The sequence below is a fragment of the Rana temporaria genome, chromosome 4 (genome assembly GCF_905171775.1).
Source record: "Rana temporaria chromosome 4, aRanTem1.1, whole genome shotgun sequence".
NCBI classification, from domain to species: Eukaryota; Metazoa; Chordata; class Amphibia; order Anura; family Ranidae; genus Rana; species Rana temporaria.
The window spans coordinates 480,087,576-480,101,103 of record NC_053492.1 but is presented as its reverse complement, the minus strand read 5'-3'; the positions used below and the strand labels follow the sequence as shown (position 1 = coordinate 480,101,103).

At 46.4% G+C, this 13,528-nt stretch overlaps 1 protein-coding gene across 4 annotated transcripts in view; it reads left to right on the top strand.

Moving 5' to 3' along the window:
- Positions 1–13,528, top strand: part of FOSL2 (FOS like 2, AP-1 transcription factor subunit) — a 35,190-nt gene that overhangs the window by 10,704 nt on the left and 10,958 nt on the right. The window contains exon 1 of one of the 4 annotated variants that reach the window (XM_040351856.1): positions 11,381–11,626. The exons of the other annotated variants lie outside the window; for them this stretch is intronic. The gene's annotated coding sequence lies outside the window, so the exon portion shown is untranslated. Of the gene's footprint in view, positions 1–11,380; positions 11,627–13,528 lie in introns of those variants that run through there. 4 annotated transcript variants of the gene reach the window in all.

Sequence of the window (13,528 nt, the reverse complement as noted above, 5' to 3'; positions counted from 1 at the left end):
TACAGCGGGCTGCAGGGTGGCACGGGGCACCAGAGACCAGGTATCTATGTCTTCTATGAATGGTATACAGCGATAGGGGCACAACTTAGGATAGGTACATGGGGTTTGACAGGTTTTCTTATGATATAAGACCACGGGGTACATCTGGTGCCCATAGGGGGGGGGGGCACTTTGCGAAATGAGCCAGAATACCTGTTGCCAGGAGGTTAGAATCAAATAACATTATTAAGTTACTGTCCGCACCCAGGGGACAGGGAATGCTGCCCAGGAATGAGATTACCGATACAAACACTGGGTTCTGCCAACTGATCGAATTATTGTAAGAAAGGGCAGTGGCCCTGGGCTGATGGAGCGCACGCCGCTGCCTTACGCAAGGTGGCACATGTACTGCTCAGAAAGCTCTCTACTGACCCCTACTGGATGCCAGAGTGAAATGCAACACAAGGATAAAGCCAAAAAGCCCATACAGTTGTGGAGATTTACTAAAGCTGGTGCAGCTGTGCATGGGAGCCAATCGGCTTCTAGCTTCAGCTTGTTCAATGAAGCTTTGACAATAAAACCTGGAAGCCGATTGGTTTCTATGCGGAGCTGCACCAGATTTTGCGCTCTCCAGTTTTAGTAAATCCTCCCCCATTGTGTATAATGTTCAGATATTTAAAGCGTAAGATCTAGAAGATCATTTATTACCAGCAGATACATTGCATATGAAATCATTTAATAAGCAATATTTTTGTAAAAAAAATGATAGACCTAATGTTACATTTTACCATTGGCTCTGTTTTATTGCCCGCCGAATTCTCCCCCGGGCTTCTACGGTCATTCCATGCCCAATCTGATAGTTTGCCATTGGGCACAGTGGGTACTTTAAGAGCCTGTGCAGGCAGGATATATCATCTGACAACCTGTAGCACATATGATGGTCGATGACCCCGCCCCATTAGTAAGACCTTATTGAACCGATGCTACTCGGTTGCTATAGGTTACCGCAGGCATATTTGCAATTTTGAGCTGTAGAAAGATGGCCAAATTAGGAACCGTATTCCAACGAGACTGAGGCGGGCGCAGAGGGTGTTTCAGGTGTGTCTGGGCACACTCTAATCACTCTTTGCTGTTCTGATTTCCACTATTGCCCAGGGTCTCCCCTGTTTTGTGTCCTCCACAGTGTTGCTGGCTTCCTCCCTCTTCTCCCCCAGCTGCTGCGAGGATGTTTCAGGATGAAGAGCGGAAGAAGGGGCTGGTCAATGTGTCATTTACCGTCCCCTTCCTTTTCTAAATGAACACACTCACTCACTGTGTTCATTCATATCTGAAGTATAGTAAAGTGTGTTAACTTGTTAAGTAAGTGTTTACTATGCTTCTCCCTCCCCCCATGACAGGTCCTCTTTTCCCCCTCCCACTGATTGGTAAAAGGCTCAGGGACAGAAGGGCAGTAGGGTCAGGGACAGAAGGGCAGTAGGGTCAGGGACAGAAGGGCAGTAGGGTCAGGGGCAGTAGGGTCAGGGACAGAAGGGCAGTAGGCTCAGGGACAGAAGGGCAGTAGGCTCAGGGACAGAAGGGCAGTAGGCTCAGGGACACAAGGGCAGTAGGGTCAGGGACAGAAGGGCAGTAGGGTCAGGGACAGAAGGGCAGTAGGCTCAGGGACAGAAGGGCAGTAGGGTCAGGGACAGAAGGGCAGTAGGCTCAGGGACAGAAGGGCAGTAGGCTCAGGGACAGAAGGGCAGTAGGCTCAGGGACAGAAGGGCAGTAGGGTCAGGGACAGAAGGGCAGTAGGCTCAGGGACAGAAGGGCAGTAGGCTCAGGGACAGAAGGGCAGTAGGGTCAGGTACAGAAGGGCAGTAGGGTCAGGGACAGAAGGGCAGTAGGCTCAGGGACAGAAGGGCAGTAGGGTCAGGTACAGAAGGGCAGTAGGCTCAGGGACAGAAGGGCAGTAGGCTCAGGGACAGAAGGGCAGTAGGGTCAGGGACAGAAGGGCAGTAGGCTCAGGGACAGAAGGGCAGTAGGCTCAGGGACAGAAGGGCAGTAGGCTCAGGGACAGAAGGGCAGTAGGCTCAGGGACAGAAGGGCAGTAGGGTCAGGGACAGAAGGGCAGTAGGCTCAGGGACAGAAGGGCAGTAGGGTAAGGGACAGAAGGGCAGTAGGCTCAGGGACAGAAGGGCAGTAGGGTCAGGGACAGAAGGGCAGTAGGGTCAGGGACAGAAGGGCAGTAGGGTCAGGGACAGAAGGGCAGTAGGCTCAGGTACAGAAGGGCAGTAGGCTCAGGGACAGAAGGGCAGTAGGCTCAGGGACAGAAGGGCAGTAGGCTCAGGGACAGAAAGGCAGTAGGGTCAGGGACAGAAGGGCAGTAGGGTCAGGGACAGAAGGGCAGTAGGGTCAGGGACAGAAGGGCAGTAGGGTCAGGGACAGAAGGGGAGTAGGGTCAGGGACAGAAGGGCAGTAGGGTCAGGGACAGAAGGGCAGTAGGGTCAGGGACAGAAGGGCAGTAGGGTCAGGTACAGAAGGGCAGTAGGCTCAGGGACAGAAGGGCAGTAGGCTCAGGGACAGAAGGGCAGTAGGGTCAGGGACAGAAGGGCAGTAGGGTCAGGGACAGAAGGGCAGTAGGGTCAGGGACAGAAGGGCAGTAGGCTCAGGGACAGAAGGGCAGTAGGCTCAGGGACAGAAGGGCAGTAGGCTCAGGGACAGAAGGGCAGTAGGGTCATGGACAGAAGGGCAGTAGGGTCAGGGACAGAAGGGCAGTAGGCTCAGGGACAGAAGGGCAGTAGGCTCAGGGACAGAAGGGCAGTAGGGTCAGGGACAGAAGGGCAGTAGGGTCAGGGACAGAAGGGCAGTAGGGTCAGGGACAGAAGGGCAGTAGGGTCAGGGACAGAAGGGCAGTAGGGTCAGGGACAGAAGGGCAGTAGGGTCAGGGACAGAAGGGCAGTAGGGTCAGGGACAGAAGGGCAGTAGGGTCAGGGACAGAAGGGCAGTAGGCTCAGGGACATGGCACGGGGTTACAATGAACATACCAGTCTGGCTCATGCGTGCTTCCGCCATGCTGTCACTGTCCAGGGACCAGGGGGGGGGCTGCTGTCTGCTCCCGCACTACCACACCTTCATATGTCACTCTCCGCCTCTCGCCCCACCCCCTCCGATGATCCCTTTGCACCATGCTGCGTACTATGGATTTCGGCACAGGGGAGCCGCATGGGCCCCCTGGAGCATGGGGACGGGTCGCCATTGAGACCCCTGAGACCCCTATAGCTACGCCGGTGTTCTAATGCAATGAGAATTAGGCCAGAAAGCATATACGGCGCACACCGGTCCTTCATCAGATCCCAGTGCCAATTATTTCTCTGCGTCGGCTCACATGGTGGAATGTGGGCGGAGCGACCGGCAAAAATATGCAGCGATGACCTTCTTAGATAACACATAAAACTGCACTTTGTAAAGTAATTTACTATTTTTATATGAAGCTCCTTTGAAGCTGTCGGGTCTTCTTGTTCTGCTGAAGGAATCCTTAGAACTTCACAGGAGAAATTTTCCATTTATTTCTTGTTTGCCCACATTTTATGCCACCCACCCATTGGTATAACAACCGTTACTGCACTGCGGTAGGTGTGCGTTGACATGCAATACTTACCTTGAGCCTAGGTAGGTTCACAGGTTTGAGATCATGCGAGTTCAAAGCGGCATTTCAGTCCGACTTCGGGGGGCGATTTGTGAGACACCTTCACAGATGTCTATTGAAGTCGACCCCCCCCCCCACCGAAGTCGCCAAAAGTAGCGCAGGAACCACTTTCGGCAACTGGTGCGACGGCGCAAAAAGTTGCAGCGTCACACCAATTCGGACGGTGCCAGTAAAAGACCCAGGGTCGGACTTACCATTGGGCTTGACTGGGCTCAAGCCCATGGGTTCCTACCAATAGGGGGCCCCGGGCTCAATCTCGGCAACCCCCCCGTTCGCTGCAATCGCAGCAACCCCCTCTTGCAATTTTGCGTCAATCCCCTCCCGCAATTTCACGGCAATCCCCCGTTCGCGGCAATCGCTGCAATTTTGGCACCTCCCACTGAACAACTTCGATGGATGGATGTAATTCTCGGCAGCCCCCAGCCCCCCTCGCTCAACAACTTCGATGCTCCAGGGGGCCCCTTCACTTCAGCTGTGTAAGGGGCCCCAAAAATACTGAAGGCGGCCCTGGGAAAGAGGTAAGAAGTCCGTCCAGCCGCTGCCCCCCTGCTCAACAACTTTGATAGGTCGGCGGATCCAGCCCCCCACCCCCCCTCAACAGCTATGATTGGTCGGCAGTAACAACCCACCCCCCCATTTCTCTGCTCCAGGGGCCCCTTCGATTATTAAGCCCAGGGGCCCCCACCTCCCTATGTCCTGCCCTGAATAGACCTGTCAAATACCTGCTGAAATACCCCCTTTTAGCACAAACCTTTGTCCCCCCTCATGCCCCAACCCCCCCCCCTTTCCCAACTTAAATTCCCCTTAATTACCAGTGTTCCCCTCTTACCCCTCCCCAAATTCCCCCTCCTAGAACAATACTTACCCCCTGCCACCCCCCCAATTCCACCATCCAACACATACCCCCCATTCTCCTTGTGGCACCCCCCTCCTCCCCCATCTCACATGACACTGCAATGCCCAGGGCATAAGGTGAATAACATGTCCCGGATTGCCTGGGACAGTCCCGTATTTTGCAGGTCTGTCCCGGGCACATTCATTCCAGGACAATACGGTGTCCCGGAATGAAACTGACACAGCCACCCCCCCTAATTCCACTTTCCAACACATACCCCCCCCATTCTCCTTGTGGCACCCCCTTCCTCCCCCAGGGCATAGGGTGACCACATGTCCCGGATTGCCCGGGACAGTCCCGCATTTTGCAGGTCTGTCCTGGGCACATTCAGATTCTGTCCCAGGATGAAACTGACACAGCCACCCCCCCGGGCCAATCTGATGCCCCCCAAAAAAGGCCGCCACATCACCGCTTTACTCACTGACAGTACTTATCCTGGCCGGGAATGCCTGGAGGAGCACAGTCCCCGCCCCCTGCTTGTGATTGGAGAAATAATAAATCCCGCCTCTTGTGTCCAATCACTGTGCTGTGATTCGTTACAGCACAAGCTGATTTTTGGGAAGGGAGGGGGTGTCCCCGAATGGTAGTTTGGAAATGTGGTCACCCTACCAGGGCAGCCGCCCCTTCTGCCCACTTCTTGCCCTGGAATCAGCTGCCCCCCCCCCCCCAACAAAAAAAATTATTGTAAACTTTCTATGAGTTTGTAGTAAACATTGACACCGGTTAAGTAGAGTTTCCCCTTTAATGGATGTTGGCAGCCTTTCGAATCCTCACCTGTACCCAGAGGGTGGGGACCGGAGGGGGGGAGGGGGGGGCTGGTGTCACCACATGGTCCATTCCAGCAGTCTGAGCATGCACAATATTTCCTGTTTGTTCGGTTGATTACCCAATAGCGCCCTTAGGCTGCTGAGCCATCCGTCTGTATCTCAGCTGCCGTCCTGCATCTGTCCCTCCCGAGGGGAGACATTCCTTAAAGTCCAACGAAACTCTCTTCTTCGGAGTATGAAATATGGATTTTCTGCGCACAACGGCGTGCTAAAATGTACCTTCATAAGAACGAATGCAGCTGCGAAGCCAGATCCCTCCTGCACCCCACTAGAGAGTGCTTGGGAGGGTCTGAGCCGGACTATTACCCCCCCTTCCCCTCGAATCCTGCAGATGGAGCCCTGGGGAGCTAGGCCTGGCTATTCACTGATATGCTCTCAATGGTGCCAGCAGCTACAGCAGCAGCAATGGTAACAGCGAGAGGAACAGGGGGTGTTCCAGCCTAATCATTGCGTGCGGTGCCGATTGCCCCTACTGCCCAGGCTTTCCCCTTGTTGCCCCCCTCCTTCCGCAGGCCTGCTGGCCTCCCCCCCCTCTCCTCACCCCCAGCTGCCGCAGGGGATGTTTTAGGATGGAGAGTGGGGGAAGGGGCTAGTAAATATATAATTTACCAGCCCCTTCCTTTTTCTCACAGTGTTCATTCATAATGGAAGCATAGTAAACTGTGGATAGGCACTTCCTTTGATTGGGTGACAACGCCCTTCCTTCTGCTGTGGGTTCACTTCAGCGTTGTCACCCAATCAAAGGAAGTGCCTATCTATTTGTTCTATAGGTATTTACAAAACCGAAGCTTGGAGCAGTGGCAGCTAGTGCTCAATTTTTTTTGGGGGGGGGGGGGGTGCGGAAAACCAACGCCCCCATGGGAGACAGACAGGAAGAATGTGATCCCCCCATGCAGGAGAAGGACATGAAAGTGGCGATCAAATGCCCCCCCCCCCCCGCGCGGGAGACGGATGGGCAGAGGCCTCCTTACCTTAGGAGGCAGCTCCCCGCTATGGGGGCCATTGCTTCTCCTCCCAGTCGAACAGTAAGTGGACCCGGCGATGGTGTCTTCCTTCTGTTACAAGGCAGGCTGGGCAGTTTGGCATATTTGCCCTGGTCAGTGGATGACCTTGTGCCTGGGACAAGGGGTGGGCGGAAGGGCTGCTGCCCTGGGCGTAATGGTTTACCATGGGGATGATGGTGTCTTCCTTCGGTTACAATGCTGGGCAGTTTGGCATATTTGCCCTGGACAGTGGATGACCTTTTGCCCGGGACAAGGGGTGGGCAGGAGGGACTGCTGCCCTGGGCACAATGGTTTACCATAGGGATGATGGTGCCTTCCTTCTGTTACAACGCTGGGCAGTTTGGCATATTTGCCCTGGACAGTGGATGACCTTGTGCCTGGGACAAGGGGTGGGCGGAAGGGCTGCTGCCTTGGGCGTAATGGTTTACCATAGGGATGCTGGTGTCTTCCTTCGGTTACAACGCTGGGCAGTTTGGCATATTTGCCCTGGACAGTGGATGACCTTTTGCCCGGGACAAGGAGTGAGTGGTGGGGGCAGCTGCCCTGGGCACAATGGTTTACAATAGGGATGATGGTGCCTTCCTTTGGTTACAACGCTGGGCAGTTTGGCATATTTGCCCTGGACAGTGGATGACCTTTAGGCCGGGGACAAGGGGTGGGCGGAGGGGTTGCTGCCCTGGGCGTAATGGTTTACCATAGGGATGCTGGTGCCTTCCTTCTGATACAAGGCTGAGCAGTTTGGCATATTTGGATGACCTTGTCTAGGGGGGTGGGGGGGTAGCTTTTATTTGAACCCCTCCCTCATGCCTGTGTTGCAATCTCTTGCCAGGAACAGGTTGGATTTGGAGTGAAAGACGTGCTCGCCGGAGCGTATTATTATTACTGATATTCCATCATCTCTCTGGAATTCAGATCTCTCTTTCCTCCGGGGTTAGACTATTGCTTAACGGGCAAAAATGTAGCGCGGCCCTGCTAGGGGGGGGGATGGGGTGTAAAGAGTTAAACATATATGGACTCCATTAATAAAAGGCGATTTCCATCCCCCCCCCCCCCCTTTTTTTTCTTCATATGACAGAATGGCTAGCCGGCCAGATTTCCCTGCCAGCGGCCGGAGCCTTGTGACATTCCTGAAACTTCAAAGAGACTTTCCCAGAAATGACAAAACCCCCCCCCCACCCCCCCTCTCTGACCATGCCAGGCAGACGGCATTGCACAGCTGCCCCCTGCAGGTCAGCCAGAGCTCCTTCCTGGGATTGTGGGAATCTGGGAAAGAAGCGGAGAGCCTGATTTCCAGTAAGGGCTGGGTGTGTGGGAGTCGCCAGAATGGGAACTTATTGAATTTCAGCTTTTTTGGCAATTGCCCCCCCCCCCACTTGGGTGAGATAATAAAATAAACAGGAATGTTTGCAGATAACTGACTCATTGGATCTGGGTTGCATCAGCAGGGAAAAGCGGGAAGGCGTTTTGAACCTTTTGTGCCTGTAAAGTTTTTTTGTTTTTTTTTCCTTGTTTAAAAAAAAAAAAAAAAAGATTTCATCAGTTCCACAAAAACCTGTTGTGAAACGATCGAGGCGATCGACTTCCGAATGACGTTTTCACAATCGGATCCCCACAAGAAACATAGAAAAAAAGTTCTATAGAAGAGACAAGGATACAATGTTTATATTTCTGGAACTTTTATTTCCTGTGTTTACAAACACTGAGGGCCAGATTCATATACATCGGTGTATCTATCCGCGGGGGCGTAACGTATCTCAGATGCGTTACGCCGCCGTAATTTAGGGCGCAAGTTCCGTATTCAGAAAGAACTTGCGCCCTATGTTACGGCGGCGTAACGTATGTGGTCCGGTGTAAGCCCCCCTTAATTCAAATGTGGATGAGGTGGGCGTGTTTTATTTAAATTCACTGTGACCCCATGCATATGACGTATTTTACGAACCGTTCATGAAAAAAAAAAATCCCAGTGCGCATGCTCGAAATTCCGCCGCAAATCGTCATTGCTTTCGACGTGAACGTAAATTACGTACATGGATTAAATGAAGGATAAGGGGTAGTGGCGCTGTCCTACCTATAGGGTACCCGTGCCAGATGGTGGGTGAATTGGGTGAACCAGGTGATAATCCAATAGTGTAAAAAAACAAATGTGTAACCCAACTGTATGTGTGTATAAAGTGCATACAAATAGCTCTAAGAGCCAATGTCTAAGTTCTGGCACACAGTGAATCAAATATGCTGTACGGTAAAAGCAAGTAGTATATGTATATAACACAAACTGTAAATTCCGTACAGCCCTATTCGCGAACGACTTACGCAAACGACGTAAAATTTTCAAAATTCGACGCGGAAACGACGTCCATACTTAACATAGGATACGCCTCATATAGCAGGGGTAACTTTACGCCGGAAAAAGCCGAACGTAAACGACGTAAAAAATTGCGCCGGGCGGACGTACGTTTCTGAATCGGCGTAACTACCTAATTTGCATATTACTTGCGGAAATATACGGAAGCGCCACCTAGCGGCCAGCGTAAATATGCAGCCTAAGATACGCTGGTGTAAGACACTTACGCCGGTCGGATCTTAGGGATATCTATGCGTAACTGATTCTATGAATCAGGCGCATAGATACGACCGAGCGCACTCAGAGATACGCCGTCGTAACTCCGTTGTGAATCCGGCCCAATGTTTATATTTATGGAACTTTTATTTCCTATGTTTACAAACACTGAGACTTTGTTTATATTTGTCTAACTTTTTTTGTCTATTTCCTGTATTTAAAAAAAAAAACACTAATATAATTTGAAATACGTCAAACCGCATCAGTCCCATCCCCCGAGAGAACCGGGAATATTAACCACTTCCAGCCCAGGGCCTATTCTGGTACTTCGTTCCTACATGTAAAAAATCATACATTTTTTTTTTCTAGTAAATTACTCAGAACCCCCAATTTTTTTTTTATTATTATATATATTTTTTAAATTGGCAGTTGTTGCAACTTTTTATGTCACACAGTACCAAAGTTTGGCGCCATTCCACAAATGTGCACAATTTTAAAGTGTGACATGTTTGGTGTCCATTTACTCGGTGTAACATCATCTTTCACATTATACAAAAAAAAAAAAAAAAAATGGGCTAACTTTTACTGTTTTTTTTTTTGTTTTATTCATGAAACTGTTTTTCTTTTTTAAAATAAATAAATAAATAATAATAATAAAAAAAATCGGTGCGTAAGCACCGATTTTTTTTTTTTAAATTATTATTATTATTATTTATTTATTTTTAAAAAAGAAAAACAGTTTCATGAATAAAAAAAGAAAAACAAAACAGTAAAGTTAGCCCATTTTATTTTTTTGTATAAATATAAATAAATATAAATATAAAGAGACAGTAGAGAACCTTTTAAATGTATTTCTATATATATCATAAGCATTTATAATGAAAAATAAATTATAAATAAATAAATATATTTAATTTCTATATATATCAAAACTCAAAAGCATTTATAATAAAAAATAAATTATAAATATAAAGAGACAGTAGAGAACCTTTCAAATTTATGTCTATATATATCAAAAGCATTTATAATAAAAAATAAATGATAAATATAAATAAATATAAAGAGACAGTAGAGAACCTTTCAAATTTATATATATATAAAGCATTTATAATAAAAAATACATTATAAATAAATATATTAAATTTCTATGTATATTAAAAGCATTTATAATGAAATATATATATATATATATATATATATATATATATATATATATATATATATATATATATATATAAATATAAAGAGACAGTAGAGAACCTTTTAAATGTATTTCCATATATATCATAAGCATTTATAATGAAGAATAAATTATAAATAAATAAATATATTTAATTTCTATATATATCAAAACTCAAAAGCATTTATAATAAAAAATAATTTATAAATATAAAGAGACAGTAGAGAACCTTTCAAATTTATTTCTATATATATATAAAGCATTTATAATAAATTATAAATATAAAGAGACAGTAGAGAACCTTTCAAATTTATATATATAATATATATAAAGCATTTATAATAAAAAATACATTATAAATAAATATATTTAATTTCTATGTATATCAAAAGCATTTATAATGAAAAATATATATATATATATACATATAAATATAAATATAAAGAGACAGTAGAGAACCTTTTAAATGTATTTCTACATATATCATAAGCATTTATAATGAAAAATAAATTATAAATAAATATATTTAATTTCTCTATATATATATATATATATATATATATATATATATATATATCAAAACACAAAATAAAATATAAAGAGACAGTAGAGAACCTTTTAAATGTATTTCCATATATATCATAAGCATGTATAATGAAAAATAAATTATAAATAAATAAATATATTTAATTTCTATATATATCAAAACTCAAAAGCATTTATAATAAAAAATAAATTCTAAATATAAAGAGACAGTAGAGAACCTTTCAAATTTATTCCTATATATATCAAAAGCATTTATAATAAAAAATAAATTCTAAATATAAATAAATATAAAGAGACAGTAGAGAACCTTTCAAATTTATATATATATATATATATATATATATATATATATATATATATATATATATATATATATATATAAAGCATTTATAATAAAAAATACATTATAAATAAATATATTTAATTTCTATGTATATCAAAAGCATTTATAATGAAAAAAAAAAAAAAAATTATATATATAAATATAAAGAGACAGTAGAGAACCTTTTAAATGTATTTCTATATCATAAGCATTTATAATGAAAAATAAATTATAAATAAATATATTTAATTTCTATATATATATATATCAAAACACAAAATAAATTATAAATATAAAGAGACAGTAGAGAACCTTTACAATATATTTCCATATACATCAAAAGCATTTATAATGAAGAATAAATTATATAATATATATATATTGAATTGGAAAGGTTCTCTCCTGTGTCTCTGGAAGTTTGGTTGTGGAAGGGTTAAGCAGCCCGTTGGGAGGGACGGTGACCACACCTGAGCTTTAAGTAAATGGAGCAGTATGAAAAAAGAAAAAAGAGGAAGGCGGGGAGGAGGAAGTTGGTGTTACAGTGGGAGGCGATTATGCAATGGAGATTTCCTGCCCTTCCCTCCTCAGATGCCTGTCTGCGGGGAGAAGGAAGATTCCATAGAGGAGGACGGTGAGCCTGTCCTGATATTTTAGGTGGTCCTTCCAATGTGCCGTCTCTGTGACTTGTCTGTCCTGTGGGGACAAGGAAACTCCACAAGCTATCGAGGGACTACAAGTCCCATTGCTCCAGGCACACTGGGGTTAGTAGTTCCTTGGTGGCTGGTGGGCCACACATTTATGAGGCTTGCTGTCTAGAAATTGTGTTTTTTTTTGGTAGATAATAATAAATTAATATTTATTATTATTTCTGCTATTATTTATAATATGTAGGATAACAACTGAGTACTGTCCGTAATATTTTTATGTTTTTCCGCACTAACATCTAAATTGTCAGGACAGGACCCCCTTAGTCAAGGTCCAATCAGTACTCTAGTACTTGAAGACGGGGGGGGGGGGGGGTACACCCCCAAAAGCTTGTCCTGAAAAAATGTGTCTGTTAGTACAAAAAAAAAAAAAGTATCTCGGACAGAAATAGATTTTTTTGTAACAAGCGCACTTATACGGCTACAACCGCCTCTAATATATAAATGACGAGATTTCTAATAACAACGACCCAATCGGATCTCTCATTAGAGTCAATCTCGGAAAAATTGACTGTGGAATGATCGCGGCGGTTCTGGTGATCGTTCTCACCTGGACTGTAAGGCTGATGATGTCAGACGGCGACTCTGGTGACAGTTCCAGCCTCAGGAAAATTGTCAAGGCCCCCCCCCCTGGAATCCCCCCCACCCCCCCTTTAGGAATGTTGATGGTGTGCCGTGAGGAGGACATGAGGTTTGATGGACTTCTGGTGACCCAAGTCCTGGGAAGGAAAGTGAGTCAGATGAAGCACCTGTTGCTCTTCCAGTTTGCTGAGCGTTCTTCCTGGCAGAAATGTGGAGCCTTCCCCCCCTCCCCCCCCCCTCAGAGATGTTTTGTCTGAGCGGGAGGTTCATGTGTGGAGGAGAGGAGATTGTCTCTCTGCTGGCTTTATAAAGATGGCCTCCATCTGTGGAGGAACTAAAAGTCACTGCATGGCCTGCCGGCCCGGGGACCAACTCAGGCAGAGTATTGTCTGTAATAATGAACATGGGGGGGCGCTGCAATGGTGAGGACTACAGACAGGTCCACCCCATAAATACCATTTTATCTTCTGTTTCTCTTTTGTTCCATTTGTCTGTCTCCCTCTCCCTCTTGCTGTCGCTGTCACCCTCCCCCTCTGAGCTTTCCTCATGCTGTCACCCTCTCGCTGTCTTTGTGTCTCACTCGCTGTCTCTGTCTCCCTCTCATTGCCTCTGTCTCCCTCTCGCTGCCTCGGTCTCCCTCTCGCTGCCTCTGTCTCCCTCTCGCTGCCTCTGTCTCCCTCTCGCTGCCTCTGTCTCCCTCTCGCTGCCTCGGTCTCCCTCTCGCTGCCTCTGTCTCCCTCTCGCTGCCTCTGTCTCCCTCTCGCTGCCTCTGTCTCCCTCTCGCTGCCTCAGTCTCCCTCTCGCTGCCTTGGTCTCCCTCTCACTATTGTCTCCTACCTCTCGGTGTCTCCCTCTTCCTCCCACTGTTGTCTCCCTTTCACTGTCGTCTCTCTTGCTGTCGTTGTGTGTCTCTCTTGCTGTCGTCTCCCTCCCTCTTGCTGTCGTTGTCTCCCTCTCCCTCTGAGCTTCCCTCATGCTGTTTCCCTTTTGCTGTCACCCTTTCTCTCTCGCTGTCTCTCTTTCACTGCCATTGTCTCCTCCTTGCTGTCACTGTCTCCCCCTGAGCTTCCTTCATGCGGTCTCCCTTTTGCTGTCGCCATCTTGCTATGATTGTCTCCCTTTTGCTGTTGTTGTCTCCCTCTCCCTCTGAGCTTCCTTCATGCTGTCACCCTTTCTCTCTTGCTGTCACCCTTTCTCTCTTGCTGTCACCCTTTCTCTCTTGCTGTCACCCTTTCTCTCTTGCTGTC